The following is a 15,368-nucleotide window of genomic DNA, read 5'->3' as shown; positions in this document are numbered from 1 at the left end:
CCCACTCCTGGTCGTCATAGCGACCGCATATCTGCCCTCCGCCCATAGCCCAAGTAGGTTATAACGTGTAACGTTCAAATTAAATCCATACACGGAACTTTTAAACTGGTTATGAAATACTGGTGCCTCTAAATGACCTACAGTGTACATGGGCAAATGTGACAATCGGCCAGGAGAATGGATATCACTTTGTTGTTACTCAAACTCGCATGCATGCGCTGCGCGGGGGGCGGGGGTTACGCTACGGGGAGAGGGGAAGCCAGCCCACTACCCCGGCGGCCTCTCACCAGGCAAGACCGCAGCTTCACTAAACCCCCGCTTGCGGCCTAGCGGAGCCGACGCAGCACACAACTACAAAGGGCTTTCCGAGGAGCGGACTTTTTCTCTCTCAAAACAATTGAAAACCACCGTCATGTTAAAGCTGAGCAAGGAGATTGATTTTATTTCACCAGAGCTGAAGGCAGCAACACAAAAGACTGATGGAAATAACAGAAGAGAAGGTAAGCCCCACGTAACTGGTATCCAGCATTGACAGTAGATACAGTAAACACGATTCTGCCTGACCAATCAGTCGTCTGCAGTGTTTTCACGTCACTGTATGGTACCGGCTGGAACCCCAACAAAGCAGGGACCAAAAGTAGCACAACTCAACCCGGCTGTCCAGGTTTTTGATCGGTGGAATGAGACAAAAAAGCGAGACGAGCTGGGCGGGGCTGAGACAAGCTGGGCGGGGCCAGAATGAGCTGGGCGGGGCCAGAACGAGCTGGGCGGGGCCAGACGAGCTGGGTGGGGCCAGACGAGCAGGGCGGGGCTGAGACGAGCTGGGTGGGGCCAGACGAGCAGGGCGGGGCTGAGACGAGCTGGGCGGGGCCAGACGAGCTGGGTGGGGCCAGACGAGCAGGGCGGGGCTGAGACGAGCTGGGCGGGGCCAGAACGAGCTGGGCGGGGCCAGACGAGCTGGGCGGGGCTGAGACGAGCTGGGCGGGGCCAGACGAGCTGGGCGGGGCTGAGACGAGCTGGGTGGGGCCAGACGAGCTGGGCGGGGCTGAGACGAGCTGGGCGGGGCCAGACGAGCTGGGCGGGGCTGAGACGAGCTGGGTGGGGCCAGACGAGCTGGGCGGGGCTGAGACGAGCTGGGCGGGGCCAGACGAGCTGGGCGGGGCTGAGACGAGCTGGGCGGGGCCAGACGAGCTGGGCGGGGCCAGACGAGCTGGGTGGGGCCAGACGAGCTGGGCGGGGCTGAGACGAGCTGGGCGGGGCCAGAACGAGCTGGGCGGGGCCAGACGAGCTGGGTGGGGCCAGACGAGCTGGGCGGGGCTGAGACGAGCTGGGCGGGGCCAGAACGAGCTGGGCGGGGCCAGACGAGCTGGGTGGGGCCAGACGAGCTGGGCGGGGCTGAGACGAGCTGGGCGGGGCCAGAACGAGCTGGGCGGGGCCAGACGAGCTGGGCGGGGCTGAGACGAGCTGGGCGGGGCCAGAACGAGCTGGGTGGGGCCAGACGAGCTGGGCGGGGCTGAGACGAGCTGGGCGGGGCCAGAACGAGCTGGGCGGGGCCAGACGAGCTGGGTGGGGCCGCGCTGATACCAGCGGTGGAAATGGGCCAAAACAGAACCGCAGGAATGAGTACGGAAAACACTTCCCGGCTCTTATGTGTACAATTTAATGGGATTTTTGTACGGGGATTTTGGTTAAATGCTTGAAATAAGGTCTGTGGTTAACAAAAGTTCATGTTCAGCAACATAATCTATGCTTTTTGAAGCATAAATGCATTTTCTATTTTATTTCTTTTGTGATTTTCAGAAAACGCTTCAAAAGTCATAAAAGTGGTCCTCATTTGTGGACATTATCTTTCTGAACACAAATGTCGCTGTGTTTCATAAACTTTTGTTTACCACAGACCTTATGCATTCAACCAAAATCTTGTTTCTCAAAGATAGAAAGAATTGACTGCAGAGGAAGGTTCAAGCTTTGAACCATCTCGGCATTAGAACATGAGTTGAAATCATAGCACTGGATCTTTAAGCTTGTATTCCCTCTAGTCTCACGTTAAATCAACACATTCAATAGATCCCAGATTAAGTTGTGTATTATATATTTGGAGGGAAAATAATCCTAATAGCAAAACATTTTCGTGTTACTCTGGTACTCATCAATCTTACTCACGTATTGACTTCTTCCTGATATCAGCAGGTTTAAAACATAGAATCAAAGACTGCTTATATGACGCCATACTAATATCGGATCATGCACCAAATTCATTGGTGTATCAAGACCCCAATTTAGTGAGAGATGTCCCTAGGTGGCGCTTTAACCAAAAATGGTTGGCGGATCCTGGCTTCGTCACATTTTTGGAGGAACAAATACAATTTTATTTTGAAACAAATACAACAGAAACCTCGGCAAGTTATAGATGGGAGGCTTTTAAAGCTTTTATTAGGGGCCAAATAATCAACATAACTAGTTCTAAAGCTAAGCAGACGTATCAGAAGACAAAGGCATTGGAAATAGAAATGAAGACATTGGAAAAAGAATACTTTCAATCAGGTTCTCCTGGAGTTCACCAAAGATTGCTCCTGATACGGTCACAATATAATGAACAATCGGCATCAAAAGCAATGGCCAGTCTTTTAAGACTTAGACAAACATTTTATGAGCAGGGAGAGACGTCTGGGAAGGTGCTGGCGTGGCGCATCAAACAGTTAGAGAACGAGAGGGCCATCATTTCTTTACAAAATAACCTAGGAGAGACTATTGTAGATCCAATTGGAATAAATGAAGCTTTCAGAAAATATTATGAAGAGCTTTATAGCTCAGAAATAATCTACGACGAAGCGGAATTGAACACCTTCTTAGAGGGAACTGATATACATCCAGTACCAGAAGAGTTTAGAGCTGATATAGATAAAGACATAACGTTAGAGGAAATAGCTATAGCAATTGATAGTATACAATCAGGAAAAACACCGGGGCCCGACGGATTACCAATTGAAATTTATAAGAAGTTTAAAATTAGATTACAGACACCCCTTTTAGAAATGTTTATTGAATCCTTTGAAAATGGAATCTTGCCACGCTCCTTAAGAGGAGCATTGATCACTTTATTGCCAAAACCGGGTAAACCAAACAACAAATGTGAGAACCTGAGGCCAATTAGTCTTTTAAATGCTGATCTGAAAGTGTTGTGTAAAATTTTAGCTAGAAGGATTGAAGGGATAATACCAAAAATAATTGGAAAAGATCAGAACGGTTTTATTCGTGGCAGGCAAGGCTTATCCTAGGGGATAAATTTTGCAAATGGATAAGATTACTTTATAAGGAGCCATACGCAGAAATATTGACCAATGGAACCATCTCAAATACTATCAAGATAAAACGCGGCTGTAGGCAAGGGGATCCGGTGTCTCCATTATTATTTATTTTGGCAATTGAACCACTAGCGCTGGCAGTAAGCATTCATAGGAACATCTCAGGAATAACTATGGGACAACAGGAGCATCGTCTGGCCTTATATGCAGATGATGTCATTATCTTCCTCAAGGATATAAGAAACTCTATCCCGGCCTTGATGGATTTAATTAAAGCATTTGGAAAGATCTCAGGCTTTAAGATAAACACAACTAAAACTGCAATTATGCTGCTAAACACGGCAGAAATGAGAAACCCGCCAGAAGAAGCTGCTCAGTTCAAAGTGGTGGAATGTTTCACTTATTTAGGTATTCAAATAGTTCTATCTCTGGGGAATATTGTAGATGTGAACTACGGACCATTGCTGTCGGATATTTCAAAATCAGTAGATAGGTGGTCTTCGATTCCAATGTCATTAATAGGGAGAATAAATGTCCTCAAGATGAATGTACTTCCCAAGCTGTTGTATTTGTTTCAAAATTTACCATTGCCACCTCCGAGCAATTTGTTCTCTCAGCTAAAGAAACTGTTTATCAGATTTTTATGGAATAATAGACGTTCCAGGTTGCGACTGTCGTTATTGTATTTATCCTATGATAGAGGAGGGCTTAAGTGTCCCAACCCACTCTGGTATTACTGGGCAGCTCAGCTGAGAACGCTGATGTTTTATTTTACAGAAACAGAGGCTCCATTATGGAGGGAGATGGAGGGCCATCGGCTGAGTCTACCTCTACCAAGCTACCTATACTTGGCTAAAGTTAAAAAGCTTAAGAAAAGTACTGAAAATCCTATAGTTAAAAACATGATTGAGGTGTTGCGACAAGTCAAACAATTCTTGGGAGAAACAGAGTCTCTTTCACTTTTTAGTCCAATATGGAGGAACAATCTTTTCCCCATAGGGAGATCTGGGTGGTTTAAAGACTGGGCTAAAAATGGATTACAAAAAATAGGAGATTTATATAAACCAGATGGTGATCAGATGATGTCGTTTGAGGAAATAATAAATACAACATAAATCGCAAACAATTCTTTGGCTATTTACAAGTGAGAGATTTAATCAGAAACCAGCAAAATCAATCTTTAACTATTCCCACTATGTCTGCAATAGAAGAGGTAATGTTGATGAACTGTTTAGGCAGGGGCATCATTTCTAGGATATATAATCATCTGGTAGGACAGTCTGCAGAGTCTTCCATGGAGAGACTGGAGGCATGGAGAGAGGACTTAGATGATGAAGACATCAGGGGACTGGGAGGAGGCATGTGATAAAGCACAATCCCAAACGTTTAACTCACGCCTTAAATTGCTGCAGTATAACTGGTTGATGAGAGTCTATGTAACGCCAGAAAAGATCAATAAATACAATGGTGCCATTCCTGATTTATGTTTCAAGTGCCGAAAAGAAAAAGGTACACTTTTCCACTGTCTATGGCAGTGCAGCCAAATCAAAACATTTTGGGATGCAGTGAGAAAGTGTATCCAAGATATTTTGTCCATACAAATACCTTTAGATCCAAAGCTCTTTATTTTAGGATTATATCCACTTAATTTTAACATCAGAAGGAGACAGAAAAGGTTTTTGGATATAGGTTTACTTTTGGCCAAAAGAGTTATTGCCGTAAACAACTTGGAAACAGGTTGGTAGGCCGGGGATCGGGAGATGGATTTCTGAGTTAACAACGCTGCCTTTAGAAAAAATCACATATATCATCAGGGGTAAACAGGAATTGTTTGACAACATTTGGGGCCCTTTCATTTGTTATCTGTAGAGGACAGATGTGGCCGACATGATGGAAGCGCCTGGGACAGGTTGAAAGATTGACTGTTTATTTTCATCTGCATTTTGTTTTTTGGCTTCTTTATTCCATTTGCTCTCTGTATTCCATTCTATGTACCGGAAGATGTAACTGAAAAAGTGTAAGTTAAATTAGTCAGCCCCCAGAAGAATCATGGTCTGTATGTCGGTGTGTTTTTGTTTTTGTTTTGTATGTTTGTTTATTTTTCTGTTGTGCTATTGTGGGGAGGGGAGGGAGGTGGGATATGTAGGGGATGTTTGTATTGTAATTTGTATAAATGTCTAAATGTGATGATTGAAAACAAAACAATAAATACAATGTTGGAAGAAAAAAAAAGTTGTGTATTATAGAAATGCAGTGTTGGGGGTAACTCATTACAAAAGTAACATATTACATGTAATATATTACTTTTAGCAGTAACTCAGTAATATAACTTATTACTTATAGGATTTCAGTAATATTATACCAGTTACTTTGTCAAGTAACTCAAGTTAGAAATTGAGTTACGTTTGATTAAATCAAAGCACATATTTAAAAAAGATACAATCATTTCCTAATCAATCTGTTTTTATGCAACTAACCACTATTGATAGTATTCTGTTACATCACCACACGGCCATCTTGGTAGGAAAATAACAGGTGATTACAATCAAGTGACACTTACAGCCAATGAGCTGTGTGTATTGTAACGCCATATTGGTAGGAAAAAGGCTTGTGACATCATGGGAATAGTATGAATAGATGAAAATAACAAAGGAAAAGAATAACATTTCGAATTTTGGATTGTTTACACTGATTTCAAGGCGGTTGAAATTATTTTTTGGGAGGATTCCGGGGCGGCAATGTCATTCTGCTGCTGCTGTTGTTTTGGTAAAAAGTAATGCAAAAGTAGTGTAACAGGTTACTCTACACAGAAAGTAATATTGTAAAGTAACTTATTACTTTCAAACAAGTGTAACTAGTAATATGTAGTATATTACATTTTGAAAGTAACTTGCCCAACACTGTAGAAATGTCAAGGCTACATCACTGCTCATGCTGTCAATAAGAAAGAGGAGAGCGTGATAGACTCAACAGCATGACTTTATTGTCATTGCACATTCAGATTGGTACGTACAGCGCTCACAGTACAGTGGAACAGCATCTCCAGGGTGTCTCTTTGTTCACGTGTGATTGTCGGCCCATATTCAACGTATCAGTGCTGATCCCATGTCTTTCCACAGACTACAAATTCATTGCTTGTGTTTTTTTCTAATCTTGTTTAGTACTAATAGTACTGTACTATAATGGTGTGTGTGTGTCCCTGTGTAGGTGTGTTCATTTTGTATGCATGTTGGTATAATGGTGATCAGGTGGTTGGATGTGGACAGCTCGCCCCGTCCCACCGTCACTTCAGCTCCTCAGTGGAGGACGAGGGCGTCTCCGAGCCATCGGGACCCTCCTGCAACACAGGCAGTTCATTCATTCAGGCTGCATGTGGACATGAGCATGTAAATACATATTTATGCTTCCCATTACTGATCATTACAGCACTCTATCTGAAAAGCCATCTATTGTATAGAAAAAATAATACACGTATGTACAAAAACACAGGTTTATATACTTGAGGATTTTCCATTGATTACATGTATTCCCTTAACCACCAATACAACCCTAATTGTTAACCTTGAAACCCAAATCCTAACCCTAAAATCGGCCCTAAAAGAGGTGATGTCCTGATAATGTTTGAGGATTCTCCTCCTCCTATCCTTCTGAGAACATGTGGTCCTCATAGGTGCAAACCGAAACAATGTCCTTTTCGTTTGATTAATGTATCAGGGTAAAAGCCTTCAGCGTACACATCTCACTCAAACGCCTACGTTGTATTGGATTGAGTCGAGTTGGTTTTTGGATTAAGTTGTGCTCGCATTTGGTGAGTTTGTCCTCCTAAGTACAGACTTACAAGAACACGTTCAGAGCTCACCTTCACTTTGTCCAGCTCTGGTTTACCTGGGAGTGATTTCTGCGAGGAGAAAGCCTGTAGGAGAAAGACAGGACAGGGAGATCAGACTGGATATGAGTGAAGGAGGGAGAGGGGGATGAAACCATGAAATCCCTCGAGTCCAAGACTGCTGTTCACCCTCTTTGTCTGTTGCATCTCCTCTGTGGATTTGGATCGGTTCTTCATGTGCTTCTGAGGAGAGGTGGGGCACTAGAGAGAGAGAGATAGATCATGTTAGACGGGCCCAGAATGACTTTCAAGGTTTTGCATATCGCTCCTCTACACACCTCATTCACCTTCTGCTCCATGGCTGAGTCGAGCGTTTTCTTCAGAGGAAGTCAGTGCTGAGGATGCAGGTTTGGGATGGATGACGTCCTTTGGAAAAGTCAGTCTGTGTTGCTGGAAATCTGGGAGAGAGGATAAGGGAAACTTTACAGTCACATGGTTGCTGAATGCAATGAATAGGGATTTTTAGTGTGCCAATACTGTACTTGTCTTGCCTCTCAGAGTGGGAATATTGATATAAAGTCATCAGCTAGGCCCTCTGCTACTCGGAGAGGCCTAGTAAACACCAACCAATGAGTGAACACTGGCGTGCTGAGAAACTTGCAGTTATGGCCTTATTTCACTAGATGGCGACTCTGACTCAGGGACACTGCTGCTTCCACTTGACTGATGTGAACGTCTTGCTAGGTGAGTTCCCTGAGGGAATTCTTCCCCGGCAGGTTTGTCCTCAATATCACACTATGATGAATCTGCTCTTCCCCAATTTAACATTTGTAAAGACAAAGAAATGAGGGTGCATACTGTAAATTAGTGCAACCCATCTGAACCCGGGGAGGGGAGGGGAGGGGAGGGGAGGGGAGGGTGATCGAGGGGAGGGTGATCGAGGGGAGGGGAGGGGAGCATGATCCACCCACGCGCTACGTCCTGCCGATGAAACTCTTCGCTGTCAGGTGAAAAGAAGCGGCTGGCAACTGCACATGTATCAGAGGAAGCATGTGCTAGTCTACAACTCTCCCCAGCTCGGCAGAGGGGGTGGAGCTACGACCAGGACAGCAGGGGGAATTGGCCAAACTATAAAAAAGGTATTTTATTAAAAGTGTAATTGAAAAAATAATAATAATAAATAATTGAAAGCAGGGGACAGTTCAGGGACAGGGACCAAAATATAATTAGGAGAGATAATGGCTGTCCCCTATGCGGTGTCCTTAAACATTGTAAAAGATCCTGATGTCCTGGCTGTTATCCGGACCGCGGCGCGAACAGAAAGCTCTCCTTTGTAGTAACAGCAGAGAGGTCTGCTAAAGCTTTCCCTGTTGGAAGCCATGAATTCAGACCCACTGATTCTGACATCTTTACGTTGGAAAATTGGTTGTTAAATTAAATCAAACTGAGATCAAACAACAGAACCAATGGTGTTCCCAACAGACAAGCTTCTGCAAGAGGAAGAGAAGCTATGGGAGGTCGAGGAGTCGAGGAGGAGATAATGAGGAAGAATAAGGGAAGTGGAAGGAGATCTACTCTCTCATCATGCACAGTCTGAGCCATGAGGGGACACACACACACACACACACACACACACACACACACACACACACACACACTCTTCTGATTCTGTCTGATGACTTGGATCAGATCAAAGCACTTCGGAGCAAACGGGCGGTTTAGTGGATTCCCTGGACCCCCTGCTGGGACGTGGAGGGAAGAGAAGACAAAAGCTCCTGCTGAGTAGAGAGGCAGGCAGCAGGATCTGTGAGGAGGAGGCATGAAGACACACAGGAGGAGAGAGAGAGAGAAGATCTGTGAGGAGGAGGCATGAAGACACACAGGAGGAGAGAGAGAAGATCTGTGAGGAGGAGACATGAAGACACACAGGAGGAGAGAGAGAGAGAGAAGATCTGTGAGGAGGAGGCATGAAGACACACAGGAGGAGAGAGAGAGAGAGAAGATCTGTGAGGAGGAGGCATGAAGACACACAGGAGGAGAGAGAGAGAGAAGATCTGTGAGGAGGAGACATGAAGACACACAGGAGGAGAGAGAGAGAGAGAAGATCTGTGAGGAGGAGGCATGAAGACACACAGGAGGAGAGAGAGAGAGAAGATCTGTGAGGAGGAGGCATGAAGACACACAGGAGGAGAGAGAGAGAGAGAGAGAAGATCTGTGAGGAGGAGGCATGAAGACACACAGGAGGAGAGAGAGAGAAGATCTGTGAGGAGGAGGCATGAAGACACACAGGAGGAGAGAGAGAAGATCTGTGAGGAGGAGGCATGAAGACACACAGGAGGAGAGAGAGAGAGAGAAGATCTGTGAGGAGGAGGCATGAAGACACACAGGAGGAGAGAGAGAGAGAGAAGATCTGTGAGGAGGAGGCATGAAGACACACAGGAGGAGAGAGAGAGAGAAGATCTGTGAGGAGGAGGCATGAAGACACACAGGAGGAGAGAGAGAGAGAAGATCTGTGAGGAGGAGGCATGAAGACACACAGGAGGAGAGAGAGAAGATCTGTGAGGAGGAGGCATGAAGACACACAGGAGGAGAGAGAGAGAGAGAAGATCTGTGAGGAGGAGGCATGAAGACACACAGGAGGAGAGAGAGAGAGAGAGAAGATCTGTGAGGAGGAGGCATGAAGACACACAGGAGGAGAGAGAGAGAGAAGATCTGTGAGGAGGAGGCATGAAGACACACAGGAGGAGAGAGAGAGAGAAGATCTGTGAGGAGGAGGCATGAAGACACACAGGAGGAGAGAGAGAGAGAGAAGATCTGTGAGGAGGAGACATGAAGACACACAGGAGGAGAGAGAGAGAGAGAAGATCTGTGAGGAGGAGGCATGAAGACACACAGGAGGAGAGAGAGAAGATCTGTGAGGAGGAGGCATGAAGACACACAGGAGGAGAGAGAGAAGATCTGTGAGGAGGAGGCATGAAGACACACAGGAGGAGAGAGAGAGAGAAGATCTGTGAGGAGGAGGCATGAAGACACACAGGAGGAGAGAGAGAGAGAGAAGATCTGTGAGGAGGAGGCATGAAGACACACAGGAGGAGAGAGAGAAGATCTGTGAGGAGGAGCATGAAGACACACAGGAGGAGAGAGAGAGAGAGAAGATCTGTGAGGAGGAGGCATGAAGACACACAGGAGGAGAGAGAGAGAGAAGATCTGTGAGGAGGAGGCATGAAGACACACAGGAGGAGAGAGAGAGAGAGAAGATCTGTGAGGAGGAGGCATGAAGACACACAGGAGGAGAGAGAGAGAGAAGATCTGTGAGGAGGAGGCATGAAGACACACAGGAGGAGAGAGAGAGAGAAGATCTGTGAGGAGGAGGCATGAAGACACACAGGAGGAGAGAGAGAGAAGATCTGTGAGGAGGAGGCATGAAGACACACAGGAGGAGAGAGAGAGAGAGAAGATCTGTGAGGAGGAGGCATGAAGACACACAGGAGGAGAGAGAGAGAGAGAAGATCTGTGAGGAGGAGGCATGAAGACACACAGGAGGAGAGAGAGAGAGAAGATATGTGAGGAGGAGGCATGAAGACACACAGGAGGAGAGAGAAGATCTGTGAGGAGGAGGCATGAAGACACACAGGAGGAGAGAGAGAGAGAAGATCTGTGAGGAGGAGGCATGAAGACACACAGGAGGAGAGAGAGAGAGAGAAGATGTTGCTGCTCACAAAGCAACAGCCTCTGAAGAACAGGCGGCTCTGTTCCAAGCTACACTCAGCCAGAGGGATCCGACATGAGGGACCAAAACAAGCTGTCACTCTCTGGTCCTGACACACACACACACACACACGGACACGGACACACACACACACAGCTGTCAGCTGTTAAGAGTCTGCTCTCTTACCCATGAGAGTCCTGTCAATCAAAGCCTACTGTGCAACACTGAAGAGTGTAATGCTGATATCATACCAGGTGGTGGCAGCAGTGGTGATGCTGACGATGATTATAATAAGCATGCTAAACATAAAGATGGCGGAGATGTTGATGATCACCATGCCTATATTGTTGTTATTATTCCTAGTACACTTCTTTGTTTGTTCCCATGTTTAAACAAACAGTCTTTCCACGTGGATCCTTCCATTCAACAGGTATTTGAATAAATGTGGTTGGGGAGTTATGGAATATATAATGTGTGCTATGTTTTTTGAATGTGTTCTGTTATGGTACCTAAATGCATAAGAAATTCTGATTACAGGTACTTGAAAAAAATGTGTTTACTTCTGGGAATATGTTTAAAGTGAAAGTGAGAAACTCAGAAAGCCATTTCAAATATGGCACACGAGAAAATATGTTTGTACGAAAACCTTTTTGCACTTTTTCCTATCTGTATCGGTGCACCTTCAAATATGGCAAAGCAACTGAAAGTCATCAGAATTCAGTAGCGAGTTTGTCCGTGTTGCCGTCTGCTGCTCCACAGGAACCATCAGCTTCATTAACAATGGATGGGAGCCGATCGACAGGAGTTCACTCGCCGCAACTGTGGCGGCTGACGTCAGCAGTCACCACAGCGCACATCCCCACACTGCTGGGAAGTCCATTAGTAAAGCGGGCAGGACCAGAATCAATATGATATTCAAACCCTCATCTCACGAGCCAATACGTGCTAATGCAGTCGAACGATCTGAGTGAGCGACCCGGTCCGTCCGATCGGGAGGCCCGGCTGGCTGAGCCATGGGTTTTGTTGTCCTCCTCCGTGCCCTGCACTTACTCTAAGGCCATGTTCAGACTAGGAGGCCAAATCTGTTTTGGGAAACCAATCAAGATAATGATGATTAATGACTATCAGCAAATCAGATTTGCCTGTAATGTGAACATGGCCTAAGATATCGTGCATTTGATTCCTTTCAGAGATGCTCACAAGTCAAGTTTTTGAAAGTCCAAGTCAGGTCTTTGAGCTAGAGTTCAATTCAAGTCTCAAAGTCGTGTGTGTGCGACTCAAGTCCAAGTCCCGATCTGTGAGTTCCTTGAGAGACTGTGTTCCTGGGCAGGATACTCTGAGCCGTGATGGGAGGATGAGAGGTGCTGAGGGATATGACCTAAATGAGAGTGACTTGGCTGCGTGCCTCTCTCTCCCCCTGCTCTCCTCTGCCTCTCTCTTCGCTTAGAGGAGTCCTTCCATTGTAGAGGATGCAGAGGCACAGGGACTGTACAGAGGACTGGACAGGCTAGATAGAGGCGGGCAGGAGGTTGCATCTCCTTTGTACCCGGGGCCCACTGATTAATCCACACGAGCGAGGACGACGACAGCCAAGGTGACACTTGTGAACACTTGTGAATACGACGATGCCGGCCGCCTCTTTGTGGTCTGCATGCAAAAAAGTGCACGCGCACAAATACAGGAAACGCGGGCTCATACATTAAATTAGATTATTACGTGGGCATAGGCGCACACACGCGCACGCACACACACACACACACACACGCGCACGCACACACACACACACACACACACACACACACACACACATCTTTCTGCAAGGATGTAAGTAGAATATCTTTTGCCTCTCATTCTCTACACTTGCTTCCTGGTTCCATCCTGCCATCACTTCACTGAGAGACCTGAGGATGAGGAGGATGAAGGGCAGGCGGGCTTTTAATGAAGTAGTAATGAAACAATTTGCCTTTATGATCCTGAGTGAAACGCTAACGTGAACCTCTGCTTTGCATAATATGCTGCACGGGGCTGTGAAGATTTAAATCCACACTTGACACTGGAGAAGCGAGTTGAGCCTACAGCTCAAACCCTTCAGTGGAGGGTCATCACTGTCATTCACTTCCTGCCTGAGCAGGAGAGCACGACAAGAGCTTCTTCTCAGCTTTCTCGTGTGAGTGCGCGCGCTTCAGAAGAAGGGGAAATAATTAGGAGGAAAAATAAGAGTCAAGTTGCATCTCTACATAAAAGCACTCAGAGCAGAGCAGAGCAGAGGAGAGGAGAGGAGAGGAGAGGAGAGGAGAGGAGAGGAGAGGAGAGGAGAGCAGAGCAGAGGAGAGCAGAGCGGTCCATCCATCTGTCAAAAGGACCGGAGACATGAATCACTTCCGATTGCCTCGGCCCACGCCGGCCCATTACTGACATTTAGCAACGACGAGGAGGAGAGATTTCCCTTCAGGCCGTGGGCGGCATCATCCAGACGTGTGAGAGAGATGGTGTCTCAGAGGGGGGACCTCCACCTTAGTGCGAGGGTGGGAGACGTGTGTGTGAGAGAGATGGTGTCTGAGAGGGGGGACCTCCACCTTAGTGCGAGGGTGGGAGACGTGTGTGAGAGAGATGGTGTCTCAGAGGGGGGACCTCCACCTTAGTGCGAGGGTGGGAGACGTGTGTGAGAGAGAGATGGTGTCTCAGAGGGGGGACCTCCACCTTAGTGCGAGGGTGGGAGACGTGTGTGTGAGAGAGAGATGGTGTCTCAGAGGGGGGACCTCCACCTTAGTGCGAGGGTGGGAGACGTGTGTGTGAGAGAGATGGTGTCTCAGAGGGGGGACCTCCACCTTAGTGCGAGGGTGGGAGACGTGTGTGAGAGAGAGATGGTGTCTCAGAGGGGGGACCTCCACCTTAGTGCGAGGGTGGGAGACGTGTGTGAGAGAGAGATGGTGTCTCAGAGGGGGGACCTCCACCTTAGTGCGAGGGTGGGAGACGTGTGTGAGAGAGAGATGGTGTCTTAGAGGGGGGACCTCCACCTTAGTGCGAGGGTGGGAGACGTGTGTGAGAGAGAGATGGTGTCTCAGAGGGGGGACCTCCACCTTAGTGCGAGGGTGGGAGACGTGTGTGAGAGAGATGGTGTCTCAGAGGGGGGACCTCCACCTTAGTGCGAGGGTGGGAGACGTGTGTGAGAGAGATGGTGTCTCAGAGGGGGGACCTCCACCTTAGTGCGAGGGTGGGAGACGTGTGAGAGAGAGATGGTGTCTCAGAGGGGGGACCTCCACCTTAGTGCGAGGGTGGGAGACGTGTGTGAGAGAGAGATGGTGTCTGAGAGGGGGGACCTCCACCTTAGTGCGAGGGTGGGAGACGTGTGTGAGAGAGATGGTGTCTGAGAGGTTTTTAATCTCAATGAGACTAACCTGGTTAAATAAAGGTCAAATAAAACACACACACACACGCACGAGCAGGTCAGCACACCAAGGTGAGCATGTAGGCAGTAACTGCCAGTGTTGGGCAAGTTACTTTCAAAATGTAATATATTACATATTACTAGTTAGTTTCATTTGAAAGTAATAAGTTCCTTTACAATATTACTGTCTGTGTAGAGTAACTCGTTACTTATTTACACTACTTTTGCATTACTTTCACCAAAATAACAGCAGCAGCAGAATGACATCGCCGCCCCGGAACCATCCCGAAAAATAATTTCAACCGCCTTGAAGTCAGTTTAAACAATCCAAAACTCAAATTTTTATTCTTTTCCTTTGTTATTATCATCTATAGTGTTTTTCTTGCATAAAAACACACATATTTTTTTAAATCTGTGCTTTGATTTAATAAAATGTAACTCAATTTGTAACTTGAGTTACTTGACAAATTAACTGGTATAATATTACTGAAATCCTACAAGTAATAAGTTAAATTACCGAGTTACTGCTGAAAGTAATATATTACATGTAATAGATTACCTTTGTAATGAGTTACCCCCAGCACTGGTAACTGCACAGGAAGAGAGGAGAGAACACATCAAGACCTCGTGTACAGTAGCAAAGACATCCTGTCTGTAATTGACGATGGGGGGGGGGGGGGCGCGCGCACACACACACACACACACACACACACACACCTCACAGCTGGAGCGCTGTGCGTCTCTCCTCACACTGAGTCAGTGTGAGTGAGTGAGTCAGCGTGAGTGAAAAAGCCCTGGAACACACACGCTGTGTCCATCAGCAGCCAGCCACCATCTCTCAATGGATAGTGAGGCAGAATCAAAAAGTAACACGCCAGCATTGATCTACTGGGATGGGTTTACTTTGACACCACTTAGGCATCCCTCTGCAGAACATCCCTCTGCAGAACATCCCTCTGCAGAACATCCCTCTGCAGAACATCCCTCTGCAGAACATCCCTCTGCAGAACATCCCTCTGCAGAACACTCACCAGCACAGAGGGTTCCGTTGTCAGCAGCCATTAAGCAAAGGATTCGGTTCAGAAAATAAAGACTTCCACCTATTCAAAGCAATCTACCCCGACGTACGGTAGACTAGAC

At 46.8% G+C, this 15,368-nt stretch overlaps 1 protein-coding gene across 6 annotated transcripts in view; it reads right to left on the bottom strand.

Moving 5' to 3' along the window:
* Nucleotides 1-6,231: 6,231 nt before the first annotated feature.
* Nucleotides 6,232-15,368, bottom strand: part of rgs14b (regulator of G protein signaling 14b) — a 28,326-nt gene continuing 19,189 nt past the window's right edge. For 4 of the 6 annotated variants that reach the window (XR_014553361.1, XR_014553364.1, XR_014553365.1 and 1 more), the window contains exons 17-20: nt 7,470-7,589; nt 7,321-7,392; nt 7,165-7,218; nt 6,232-6,642 (exon numbers count right to left, since the gene is read on the bottom strand). The gene's annotated coding sequence lies outside the window, so the exon portion shown is untranslated. The remainder of the gene's footprint in view (nt 6,643-7,164; nt 7,219-7,320; nt 7,393-7,469; nt 7,590-15,368) is intronic. The other 2 variants (XR_014553362.1, XR_014553363.1) reach the window with 2 other exon arrangements.

The sequence above is a fragment of the Poromitra crassiceps genome (assembly GCF_964638095.1).
Source record: "Poromitra crassiceps genome assembly, chromosome: 15".
NCBI lineage: Eukaryota > Metazoa > Chordata > Actinopteri > Beryciformes > Melamphaidae > Poromitra > Poromitra crassiceps.
This window is presented reverse-complemented; position numbering and strand designations above follow the sequence as displayed.